Below are 12,254 nucleotides of genomic sequence, written 5' to 3'. Positions count from 1 at the left end.
ACAGTCATCCACTTCCAACAAAGAATTCTCCCTTTCATTATTATTTTCATTCCCATTGGGACTGATAGCAATAGATAGTTCTGTGAGGGGACATTTCTTCTAGTCACAACAGGCCCAGTTTATGTCGATACCTAAACTTAATCCAAAACTATGAAGCTTTAGCTTAGGCTGATATTAGTATCACACTTTAAGACTCACTTGAATTTTTCAGGCTGTGCGTTCTAAGAATGCTGATTTAAAACGTTTGTTTAGAACCTTAACCATACCCAAAGAAGGTGGAAATGGTTGTTTTTTTCCCTGGTATTTATTTATAGACTATAGTTTATAGTTAAAATATATAATTACTGTAGAAGGCATAATGAAATCTACTTTTGTTAGAAAACACACAGTAATTCCAATTAAGAGGGGGACTGATAAAAGAATTTACAGTGGCAGAACTGCAGGAAAATGCAATTTCTTATTATGGGTCTTGCTGTTCATTCTATATCACTGTTGTAGTCTGAGCTCTCTCTCTCTCTCTCTCTCTCTCTCATGCATTCATGATTGTTCTGGAGAACTTATCAACAGCAAAACATTGTAGGCACTTAGAAGTCCTGTTGAAAATACAAAAACCATGTCAGAAATACTAAACTCCAGTAATACCACACTTCACAAACATGCATAAAGTTTCCCAAAGGCCTGGCTGAATTCTTGTCTCATCTCTGTAGCCACTCATTTTTAAGCAACCATAAGGACATTGTGACTATCATAATCCTGTGGGTTATCTCCACTGGTGCATTCCCAATTAGAAAGCACACATTAGTTGCCATTGCTGGCGGGCAATCTCCAGGAGGTTTGTCCCATTGTCGACCAATTGCTGGCGATCGGCGGGAGGTGGCAAGCCCCCCAGAGATTGTCCACCACTGGCAGGAAAGACAAGAAAGTTCATACCAGGAACACTCCCAATGGGGTGCGACAATGTCACCTCCTGAAGTAAGCTGCAGGCTTACACCTACTCTTCACTGAGGCCAATTTTGGCCAAAACGGGCTGAATTTGCCCCGCGCAAAATGCAGGAGTACATCTGTGCCAATGTCATGAAGTCATCGCACAAGCCGAGAGTCCAGTGGAGGGGTGTGACCAGTGGGCCTGCTAGGGTTACCAGGTCACTATACCCTCCCAGTGGGAGAGGGGACCCAGTACTTAACGAAAGATTGATATTTGTGGGCATGCAAAGTGTGCGCCTGCTCCCAGTGCCAGCACAATTACATCACTTCCTCAACTAATATCATTGTGCCGGTGGTAGGCATGTGCCCATGTTTTGTGTGGGGCCAGTTCATCCAGTTTTGGGGCAAAATTGACCCCTGCAAAGTGTCCGGGGGTCTGAGTCCCAGCCCCCAGACTTGCCAGGAGGGAGCAGTGGGAGGCAACCGGGAGGCAGTGGCCCTACCACCCCAGCCAGCAACCAGGTCCAGAACCTGCCCACTCCAGGGGGAAGGGGCGAAAGGCCAAAGCCTCCGAGGGCTGGAGGGAGCAGGGAGAGACCCTCCAGTCCCACCCTCCAGGGGGAAGAGAGGGGACTAAGCAGGACAGAGGAAAAGGGCCATGGCAGGGGGAATAGGGACCCAGCAGCAGCCCAAACAGAGCCCTTACCAGCCAAGGAGGAGAAGCAGCCACTACAGCCCAGAGCCACACCCTGGCTAGAGGACAGCAGCCTGGCTCAGGAGTTGTTAGGAGCCAAGCCCCTCCAGGTGGAGCTGCCACAGGCATTCTGGGGGAGGAGATGGGTAGCCCCGCCCAGCATCAATGAGCAGGCAGCCCAGAGGCTGGCCAGGGCAATTCCTCACGAGCAAGGCCAGGCAAGCTCAGCAGCGCAGAAGCCAGCTGGGGCAGCTCCTCGCGAGCAAGGCCAGGCATGCTCAGCAGCACAGAAGCCGGCTGGGGCAGTTCCTTGTGAGCAAGGCCCAGGAGACCTCAGCTGGGGATGGCTCGCATTCAACCCCACCCTGCCAGCAAGGCAAGGAAGCTCAGAAGGGATTAGTGATAGGAGGGAAACACCTGAGGGAAAGCACAGCTGGGCCAAGTCAGGAGAGGGAACAAGCCTAGAAGGAGGGCGGGGCGGGGAAAGGAAACCCTATATAAGGTGGCTAGGAAGAGCTCTGAGGTGGTGGGTGTGAGTAAGGAGTGATGGTGTGGAGTGAGAGCAGAGTAGTACAAGAATGGAGGCTTGGATGAGAGTTCTGGGAGGAGGAGATGATGGAGGACGCAGATGGTAAGCAGGCCAGGTTGAGCAGGCCAGTGAGTGGATTGAGAGGGAGTCAGGGTGATATATACTGCTCCTCCTTCCACAGAGCAGGGTCCTGCAGCATCCCTGGTGCCCCTTTGATGTCAGGGCTGGCCCAGCTGGCGCCCTGCCCAGCGGTGGCAGCGACAAGCCCCGATACAAAGCACATGCCCACTACCAGCACAATGATGTCAGTTGAAGAAATGATGTTTTCATGCCCCACTGGAAATGTACCTGCTGTGCATTTGCCTGCATTTGCCAACTCCCAACAGAACAAACCCCTGGGAGATTGCCTGCTACTAGAAGGCAACTGAGAATTCTAGGGCCCGCCCCGCCTCCTGTGCCAGGGAAGTGGCTGGCCAGCCTGCCCGGTCTCCTGCACCAGCAATGATTTCATTCCAGTAGTGATGTTATCACACTGGTCCCAGGAGCACAAATGCAAAGATCTGTCCTGGGGTGAGTACCATTATCCACCCTCCCCCAGGGTCCAGTATTTCCACAGGGCCCATATAGCACCCCTACAACAAACACTTGGGCAGCAATCACAGTCATCTTAAGTAGGGGAGGGAGTTACTTTTTTTTCAAGAGACTTAGGAGCTTCTAGCCACAAAATGGTAACTTGATGGGTGGAGCCAGTTACAAAATGATGGGTTTATACAAAAATTATAGAATTTTAGAGCAGGTGCACAGTGCTTAAGTGGGAAATTTTCTGTGCTGTTTTCTCAAAGCAAATCACTACCAGCCCAAACTGTAACTTGCCCTGCAAGGGGGAAATATGCAGTTATTTCTGTGTTTTTCCTGCAAGAGCTAGATGCAGGAGGAGAGAGTCGATAGCATGTTCCATTCCCATTCAGAGCCAAGGGTGCATGGGTGTGCAAACACGAAGGAGGTAGGCCTACCGTTTTCCCTATAGCAGCAGGCAATCTCCCACCTCCACTCTCAGTTCCCTGCCCTTGATACTTTGAGTAGGAGAAAAATGGGGAGGAGGTGTGCATAGATAGTGGTAGGAGAAAAGGGTAATTCCCTGTGCAACCACCGAGACATTACTGACCCATAAGGGGACGTTGCATCATGATGTTTTCTTGGCAGACTTTTTGTTATGAGGTGGTTTGCCTTCCCCAGTCATCTACACTTTACCCCCAGGAAACTCATTTTATTGGCCTCAGAAGGATGGAAGGCTGAGTCAACCTTGAGCTGGCTACCTGAACCCATCTTCTGCCAGGATCGAACTCAGGTTGTGAGCAGAGCTTGGGCTACAATACTGCAGCTTACTACTCTACGCTACAGGGCTCCTGCATAGATAGTGACACTCTAGTAATTTCCCCAATTTTTATGGTAAAGGCCACAGAGATTGGGGAAATTCCAAGTGCTTCTTCTGGAAATAATATCACATTCCCCAGAAACCCGATCCTCCTCAGACACTGACCCCAAATCTCCCAGCATTTGTTGGAGCAGGTGTGGTAAACCTAGGAGGAAGAGAGGTGGATGGAGAAAGGTTACTGTTACTGTCATTTTCCCATCCATAAAAGGTGCATGTAGGAGCCCCATGGTGCAGAGTGGTAAACTGCAGCCCAAGCTCTGCTCACGACCTGTGTTCGATCCTGGCAGAAGCCGGGTTCAGGTAGCCAGCTCAAGGTTGACTCAGCCTTCCATCCTTCCAATAAGTACCCAGTTTCCTGGGAGTAACGTGTAGATGACTGGGGAAGGCAATGGCAAACTACCTCATAACAAAAGTCTGCCAAGAAAACGTCATGATGCGATGTCCCCCCATGGGTTAGTAATGACTCGGTACTTGCACACCGAGCACTACCTTTACCTTTAACAGGTGCATGTGTGCACTTCCACTTCCTTTGCACAAAACAGAGAAAAGAGAGAAGCTGTTGTGATATCTTTAAAGGGAAGGATAAGAAAGTCTTTGCAGCAACACTGAAGAAGGGGCACAGAGCTACTTGCTTGCCAAGTAATTGGTCATTCCCAAATAACCTTCTGCCCATCCCTAACCTTAAGGATCAAGTAAACAAATAACAAGGGATCCATGATCTAATCTCCATTGGTTCTTTGAAGTCTTAATAGTAGCCGGAAGGCACAATTTAGAACTGGGTCATGGCACTGTGGTACCTGTAAATTTTTTCCCCAGTGTAAATGGAAGCAAATGAAAGAGCTAACCTTCCATCACAATACCATGGCCCCAATCTGAATTTCCCTTCCCCAACAGCTGCTATTCCCTTAAAAAAAACATGTGCTAAAAGGGTCTCCCTCTATCCTGCCTAATTTAAATCTACATGATAGTGAGTGGCTTGTACACTGTCATGAAGTTAGCCGAAATGCAGAGCACCTCTATGTCTACTTCATGGATTTTTGGATCGTTACTATAGAACACAAGCCCTTCATTGATAGGACTTCACTGCGAGGTCGACAGATTCAGTCTGTCAGGGCTGCTGTGTCTTCAATAGCTGACACAGAGAAATTCAGCAGCTGCCACTGCTCGCATCATATAAATAATTTGCAGCTGTCAGACTTTTTCCGAAATAAAACACAAGTTCAGTGGCACCTTCAAGACCAACATTGCATCTGAAGAAGTGAGCTCTGATTCATGAACGCTCATGCTGGAATAAATGTTTTTAGTCTCTCAGGTAACTCTGGACTTCTGTTTTATTTTGCTTTGATAGGCTAACATGGCTATCCTCTGATGTTATTAACCTTACACTCTCAAAGCACAAGTTGTCCTGGGTAACATCTGGAAACACAACCTCAGGCTGATTTTATTATGCTGATGCTTCTAAAAAAAAATTTTCTTCTAAAATTTTCCTCACTCCAGTTTCTCACCATATTTTCAAGTTTTGAATCAGCCAGTCTCATGTTTGAACTGGAAATGGTGCATTAGAAACGCTTCATTTCTTTTTTGAAAAAAATGTTTAAATGTTGTATAAAGCACTGCACATCCACAATTTTGCACATGCACAATTTGTTTCAACTTTGAGTTCCTTCCATTCATTTGCATCTTTCTTCCTCCTCTACATTCATCATTATGCATACGGACATATAATTCAAACTATCAATCTTAATAGGATATACCCTTAGATCAAGTTTCTTTTTTTCTTTTCTTTTTCTTTTGGGAGTTTTACCTAAGCACATCTGTAAAACACCACACAAAAGGACTCTTGACACAATCATACATACTGTTCTCAAGATCCATAAAACATGGTAAAAAACAAATGCAACATGTATTAATAATATACTGGGAGGAAAAAGGACACAAATGAACAGAAAGATCTAAAAGTATCTACGAACAGCTCATGATCCAATGCCAGAATTAATTTTAGGAACTGAGTTTTCCACAACTGAGGAGAAAAATGTAGAATAGATCAAGATTAAACAACAATAAAAGCATGAATCAAGAAACAGCAGCTAATTTGTTATTAAAAATAAATATTATAGCTACAAAAAAAAGCCCTTAAGTTCTTTGTGTTTACTTGGTCTTTTAAGGTGTGTTCCTATATGAAAAAGTTAATAATAGCCACATATTTCTTCCACTGAATATAATAGCCGTTTCAGGGGGGGAAACCCTGAGTTTGTCACCAAATATTTACAAGGAGATACAGCCCATCCATGGCTTCTTACCAAGTGTACTTGTATGACCCTTGTGTGTGAAATTGCCCTTAGGGACAAGCCAGAGGTGATGATGATGGGAGATCTGCAAACTACCTTAAAAACTTTAAACTGCAGCTGTACAGCTGGTGCTGAAGTTTCTTTTTTCACCCAGATGCCATTTTCACAGTCTGTCATACACACACACACACACATACACACACTCCCTGAGGTTATGATTTCTGTTAAATTAGGGCTCTCATCACCGCAAGGAGGATCACTTGGATGATACAGAACAAGGGGAAACTTAATCCAGGCAAGATGGATGTTACACTGTTGCCAAGTCTGTGGTTCCGGGTTGCCCACCATGACAGGCAACCTCCCACTGGCACTCAGCGGAGCAGCTGGAGCAAACCTTGCTGGAAAACTGATGTCACATGACACTGGCTGTTTTCACATGGCTGCTAATGCCTCATGGCATGACGGCGTCTTCATAGTGTGATTTCCCCTTTAATGTCATGATGATGTCATCAATCACGCCATTAAAGGGGAAATTGCGCTATGATAGTATGCCAATAAGTTTTGCGTGATTTCCCAGAGGCATTAACAGCCGTGTGAAAATGGCCAGTGTCATGTCCCTTCCAGTTTTGTACACAAAAGTAAAATCATGGCATCATCACCACTGGTTGGCAGAGTCTCCACCCCCTCCATGGTCCCAGGGGTTGCCAACCTCTGTTGCTAATGGGCCCCAGCTTAAAACTGTATTTTGCTGCTCAACTATCACCCACTCTGGCCAGCCATGCTATTATAACCCTGAGGTTAAACTACTGTAACTTGCTTTGTGTGGGGCTGCCTTTAAAGACAACCCATAAACTGTGAACAGTGTAAAATGCAGCTTGCCCATCTGTTAAATGGGAGAAGCAGGAACAACTTCATTGGTTTCAAATTTGTTTGTGATGTGAGTTTAGGATGCTGCTGATTCTTACCTTAAGGCCTACATGACTTGGGACTGGGTTGCCAGTCCCCCACTGGGGGTGGGAGACCCCCCCACTCCCGCCCTCCACCCCCTGCCCCCGCTTACCTTCCCAGTGAGGGAGGCATGGACTTCCCAGGGCGTGCTCCTGGGGGAGGCATGGACTTCCCAGGGGCGTGCCATGCTCCCACAGGGCCAATCCAGCTCAAATCAGCCCAGATTGGGCCACTGTAGAGTGCAGGAGCACTCCCACACTCCTCAGTGGCCCATTCCAGGACCATTCAGGCCTGATCTGGGCTGATTCAGGCCCGATCTGGGTTGATTCAGAACCAAATCAGCCTGGATTGCGCCACTGCAGAGCATGGGAGCACTTCCACGCTCCTCAGTGGCCCATTCCAGGTTGATTTGGGCCTGATCCGGGCCGATTCAGGCTCAAATCGGGCCTGATTCAGCCCCCTCCTTGGAGTTCAGGAGCGCTCCAGGGGTGGCCATGGCCAGTGTGATGACATCACTTCCCAGAAGTGACGTCATCATGCAGGCCTGGGAGCAGGACCCCACCTCCCGCCGGGACAACAGGGGAACCTGGCAACCCTACTTGAGACCCACATATCTGAAGAAGAGTCTTTCCCTATGTGTAATTGTGTTCCAATCAGCAACTCATTTACTATGCTGTAAAATAATTCATTTGGTTAGTTCTCCAGCCTTCAGGAATGACACTCTTGAGCCCAACTTCTGCTGGTGTTTAGAAATAGATGTTAGCCATCCTTATTTTAGATCTTTAGGACTTCTTTGATAATGGTGTTGAAGACTTGCCTATAATCACTTTGTAATAGAGGTGGTATTGAAGTAATTGACCGGGAATTTTATGTTGATAATTTTTTTATGTAATCTTTAATACTCACTGGCATACTGTAAACTGCCTCAGACCCTATAGAGAAATGGCAAGGTCTAAATAGTTGTTTAAAATAAAATTTAAAGAATAAAAAGGTAAGAGTTCCATTCACAAATGTCCCATAGCAAATGGTTTCATTCAGATATTACATCATCTACTTTGGTTCTTAAACAGAACTTTCCCCCAGGATCTTTGTTTTACCACAGGGTGGGGCATGTGGGATAAATTAGGGATAAATTAGGCATACTTTCTTACCTCAGAGTGGGATTTCATCTGTAAACTAAACTTTCAGTGAAAAGTATGAGGTGAAACAACTGTAGCAATTCAAAAGTTATCATATGAATTACCCTTTAGCACATGGTTCTAATGTAAATACTGGTATCAGAGTGGGAACTGGGACAAGTTTTCAGAAGAATTCATTAATTACTCAATAAGCACAACAACTGATGGATTACAACTGTAATATCGAACTCCTGCAAATCAGGCAGCAGTCAAGAACATGCAGTTTTTTTTTAAAAAAAAGAAACAATTATGCCTACATCTGTTACACAAGTTATTACAAAGCATCCAGTGTCATACTTAATAAATAATGAGGCAGGGTTTTTAAATGGAACCCTGATGTAAACTTCAGCACAAAAAAAAAAATTACCACGTTAAAAATGAGCAGCATATGTAGAGAGGACCTGGCAATTTTCCATGCAGAGGAGAAAAATGGGTCTGCTTTTGCCAAAAACTGACACTTTTTTTTGCAGTTATCATTGCACTGGGATAGCTGTTCTTTAGTACTATTTGTGTAAAATTTTTCTCTCAGGGAAACATGGCCAGAAGTGAAGGAGAAAACACACACACACACTCAGGCCCAGAGACTGCTGATTTATTAAAGTGCCCTTCATTCACCTGCTCCATCCAAATCAAACAACTCTGATTGGCGTTCAGTCTTGAAAACGGGTATTGTGCGAGCAGCGGGCAGCTGGAGTCCTCCGAGAATCTTCACTTGTCAGAGATGAATCAATCATCTCGAAAGATGTCAGCATCTGCCCAAACCATTTTATATTAGAATAAATGGCAGATGGTGGTGTTTTTATATTTAATCAGTTCCACCAAATGCAGTTTCATCTCTTATAAAACTAAACCATCTGCAGCGAGTAGGTGTACAGATCTAGCTAAATGCCCGCTGCAGAACCTCTCTCTCTCTCTCTCTCTCTCTCTCTCTCTCTTAAAGGTAAACTACACATTAATGGTAGCATTTCAGTATGATAAACTAGGAAATGGGAAAGGATTTAACTTTTGCTTTTAAAAAGAAACACCACTATATTCTTAGGAACACTGATAAGTCAACAATGCCATTAATATGTTCCCAATATCAGAGACCTATGCTTAATTCACAATTTAGATATGTGAGCTTCATGGGAGGGGTGGGGTATAAGAACAGAAATAATTTCCTTGTGCAAATGTTGGTGGGACTTCCTTTCAGAGATGAGTGTACATAATATCGCAACTTTAAAATCACAGTGAGAATCTTATCCCTATTTTCAGGGGTAGGGGAAATAAACATGAATCTCCTAGTTTCACAGTTAACCAAGAACTAAAATCATTTACAAAAACTGAGTACCCCTTTCCTTATGTAAAGTAGGCTGGCTATCATCAGCTACTACCATATTTACCCAAAAGGAAGACAATCCCTCTAACTGAAGGTTATACACAAAACATTTTTTATTACCGTGCAGAACTGTAAATTGTATGCAAATTTAAGACAACTCCCTATTTTTCTTGGAGGCACTCCTGGGCAGGGGGGACTAATCTTCTTTTCAGGTAAATAGGGTATACACTTTGCTTGCATGAGAAGGACTTTTTATTCCTACCGTTCCTGGTTTATTTTGTCACGATTTCTGAGAAGAGCAGGTTGGGGACGTTGGCTGCATGGTATTTAACCAAGAAGAAAAATAAAAATAGACACCCACAACTTTAATGCAGATTATCTTTTGAACACATACATTTGGATAGCACCATCTGGGTGGGGTTTGACCAACAGCAGGCTAGAGAGCTGATTTCAAATACAGGCAGATGGATTTTCCTTAGTTTTGGCTGTATGAAGCAACCACACATCTTACCACCAACTGGACTCTTCGCAAGCAAGTAACATCGTGGGGAGATCAACGATTTCAATATATTAGACTATGTTCCAGAATATGTTTTATCTTCATTATCTGATTCTTGATTAGGAGTATTTTGGATCCAAGTTTTCAATTTGATGGGGGGGCACATGAGGTCAAGATTACTATCTTGCAAATAATTTTTGAGTCAGAGGACTTATCTGTTTTTAATACTGACTGAAAAACACTTCTATGCCTCTATAAGATTACAATACAATCTGTTTCTGAAGCAGTTATGGATGGTCTGAATTTCATTAAGCATACCCTCCACACCCTTTTTAGTGTAGAAAACTAAAGCACCAAAAGCTAAGGTTGTGCCTTTAAAAGCTGCTTGATGAGTAAAAATTAGAAAACGGTCATCATTATCTCCATGCCTTCAAAACTTTTACCTGTAAATCTTGTTTATGAGGCCATGGTAAAGACACAGCTACAAAGGACTGTTAAAGTTGGCAATCCCCTCTCTGTCTCTCAAGGACTCAAACTAACACAGGGCTTCAATATACTCTTATACAAAAAAAACATTTTCTTACATTCACTAACAAGATGATAGGTGAAAAAGGTACCATTTGACCATGCTCCTTCTGTACATTGTGAGAAATATGATTTCAACTATTTTTCTGGCAAGGCTCCTGTGTCTTTAATAGCTGTTTGACAGTCAGAAATTCAGCAGCTGAACCCATTTTTTTTGGCATGGATAAACACTCAAGGGAAAAGCTTTGCCGTTATTATTCTGCAAGCATCAGAGGTACAGGAGCTAGGCCAGAAAAAAAAAAGAGTAAGTTTATTTCTGAACCTCAGGTACTGCCTCCAGAATTAAAACATACTTCTCTCCAGGGCCCCAAGATGCAGCCATCTTGCTAAGCGGGTGTGATTCGTGCTGTCATGCAGACCACCTAGAAATGTGCTTTGTACACCTCTTTGCATTCTATGGAAATAGAAAGTTGGATATAAAGGTAATAAATAATCTGTCCTACTATCTTTCAATGTTTAACTAATTAGAAATGTGTGTGTCCTCATGTAACCCAGCGGAACCCTAGCTAACATAGATCTTTCTCCTAATTTTTCTTTTCCAGTTGGACAGTTGGGGAACGGAGCAAGTCAATAAATGACAGCACCCTTGTGGCTTGTCAAGCAATAATGAATTTTTTTTAAAATTCAAGATAGTACAATTTTAAAGATAACCATTTGATCGTAGACACAACAGCTTTACAATCACTGGTATAACTTAATTATAAATGTTATGGATGTCGCAACCATTGTAGAGAGAAGATCTTCAGTTAGGGTAGCCAATCTCCAGGTAGGGCCTGGATATCACCCAGAATTACAAATGATCTCCAGGCAGTACAGATCAGTTCCCCTGCATAATAGCAGCTTTGGAGGGTGGAGTCTATGGCGTTGAGTCCACCCCCATATCTCCACATTTCAATCCCCTTCAAAAAGGGTATACTAAAGACAGGCAAACTCTTTAACAGATGATGCCCAGTAATAGGAATGTGCACCAAGAAAATTTCCATTTTAGTTTCAGCTCAAGGGGGTTCCAGAATAATTCTGTTGCATTACTGGTTTGTGTCGGCTCAAGCTGTGCTGGCTCAGATCTGATCCATTTGTCTTTTTCATTTTCATGAGTGTCAGCCTGTTGTGTATGCATTGGCTGCACATGCTCAAATGCATGCTGTTCTTTTCAAGGGGGAGTGGGAAAACAAGGCTGTTTTTGTACGCAATGGCTGCAAAATCTCACAGAGCACAGTCCTCCCTCTAAACCATTGACCCACCAAGTTTGAAAGCATGCAACAATGGGGTTCCAATTTTATGGACACTGAGGAATGCTTGGGAAAGGTATGTGTCAAAGCAAGTGTTGGGCAGGGCAGCTGTGCATGTATGAACACACTGCTCTTTTCAAGGGGTGAATTGGGGGAATGAGGCTCTATTCATGCTTTGCAGCAGCTGGCCCTACAATAAACCCAACATCTGGCCTGTCCTTGCATTGTGCATAAAAGCTCACAGAAAGAGAGAACTAGATGTTGGTTTTTCCTTCATGGGAAAGGAAGTAGAAAAAGGATGGCCCTCTTCCCACCCCTTATATTTTACTAGTAAAAGTGGGATACTGCACAGGTTGCTGGCTGCCAGTCTCCCTTTCCAAGTAAAACCGTTAGCCCAGAGTTGAATGAAAAGGATAAAGAAACAATGATGGGAACAGCTGAAGAAAAGAGTCCCCTTGCTGTGCCAGAAAAGCTGACCAGATCAGTCCTTCCACGTGGAATACTGATCTGGAAAGACTTGGGTGTGTGTGCATGTTTGAGTGTTCAATGCACATGCCTGCTACCTCCTCATCGTTTACTGCTGGGTTAACAGTTTTAATCAGAAAAGCCCCCCAAAGCCAGAAGGCT

The sequence above is a fragment of the Eublepharis macularius genome, chromosome 1 (genome assembly GCF_028583425.1).
Source record: "Eublepharis macularius isolate TG4126 chromosome 1, MPM_Emac_v1.0, whole genome shotgun sequence".
NCBI lineage: Eukaryota > Metazoa > Chordata > Lepidosauria > Squamata > Eublepharidae > Eublepharis > Eublepharis macularius.
The sequence above is the reverse complement of the archived record's forward strand: the minus strand, read 5'-3'. Positions refer to the sequence as shown.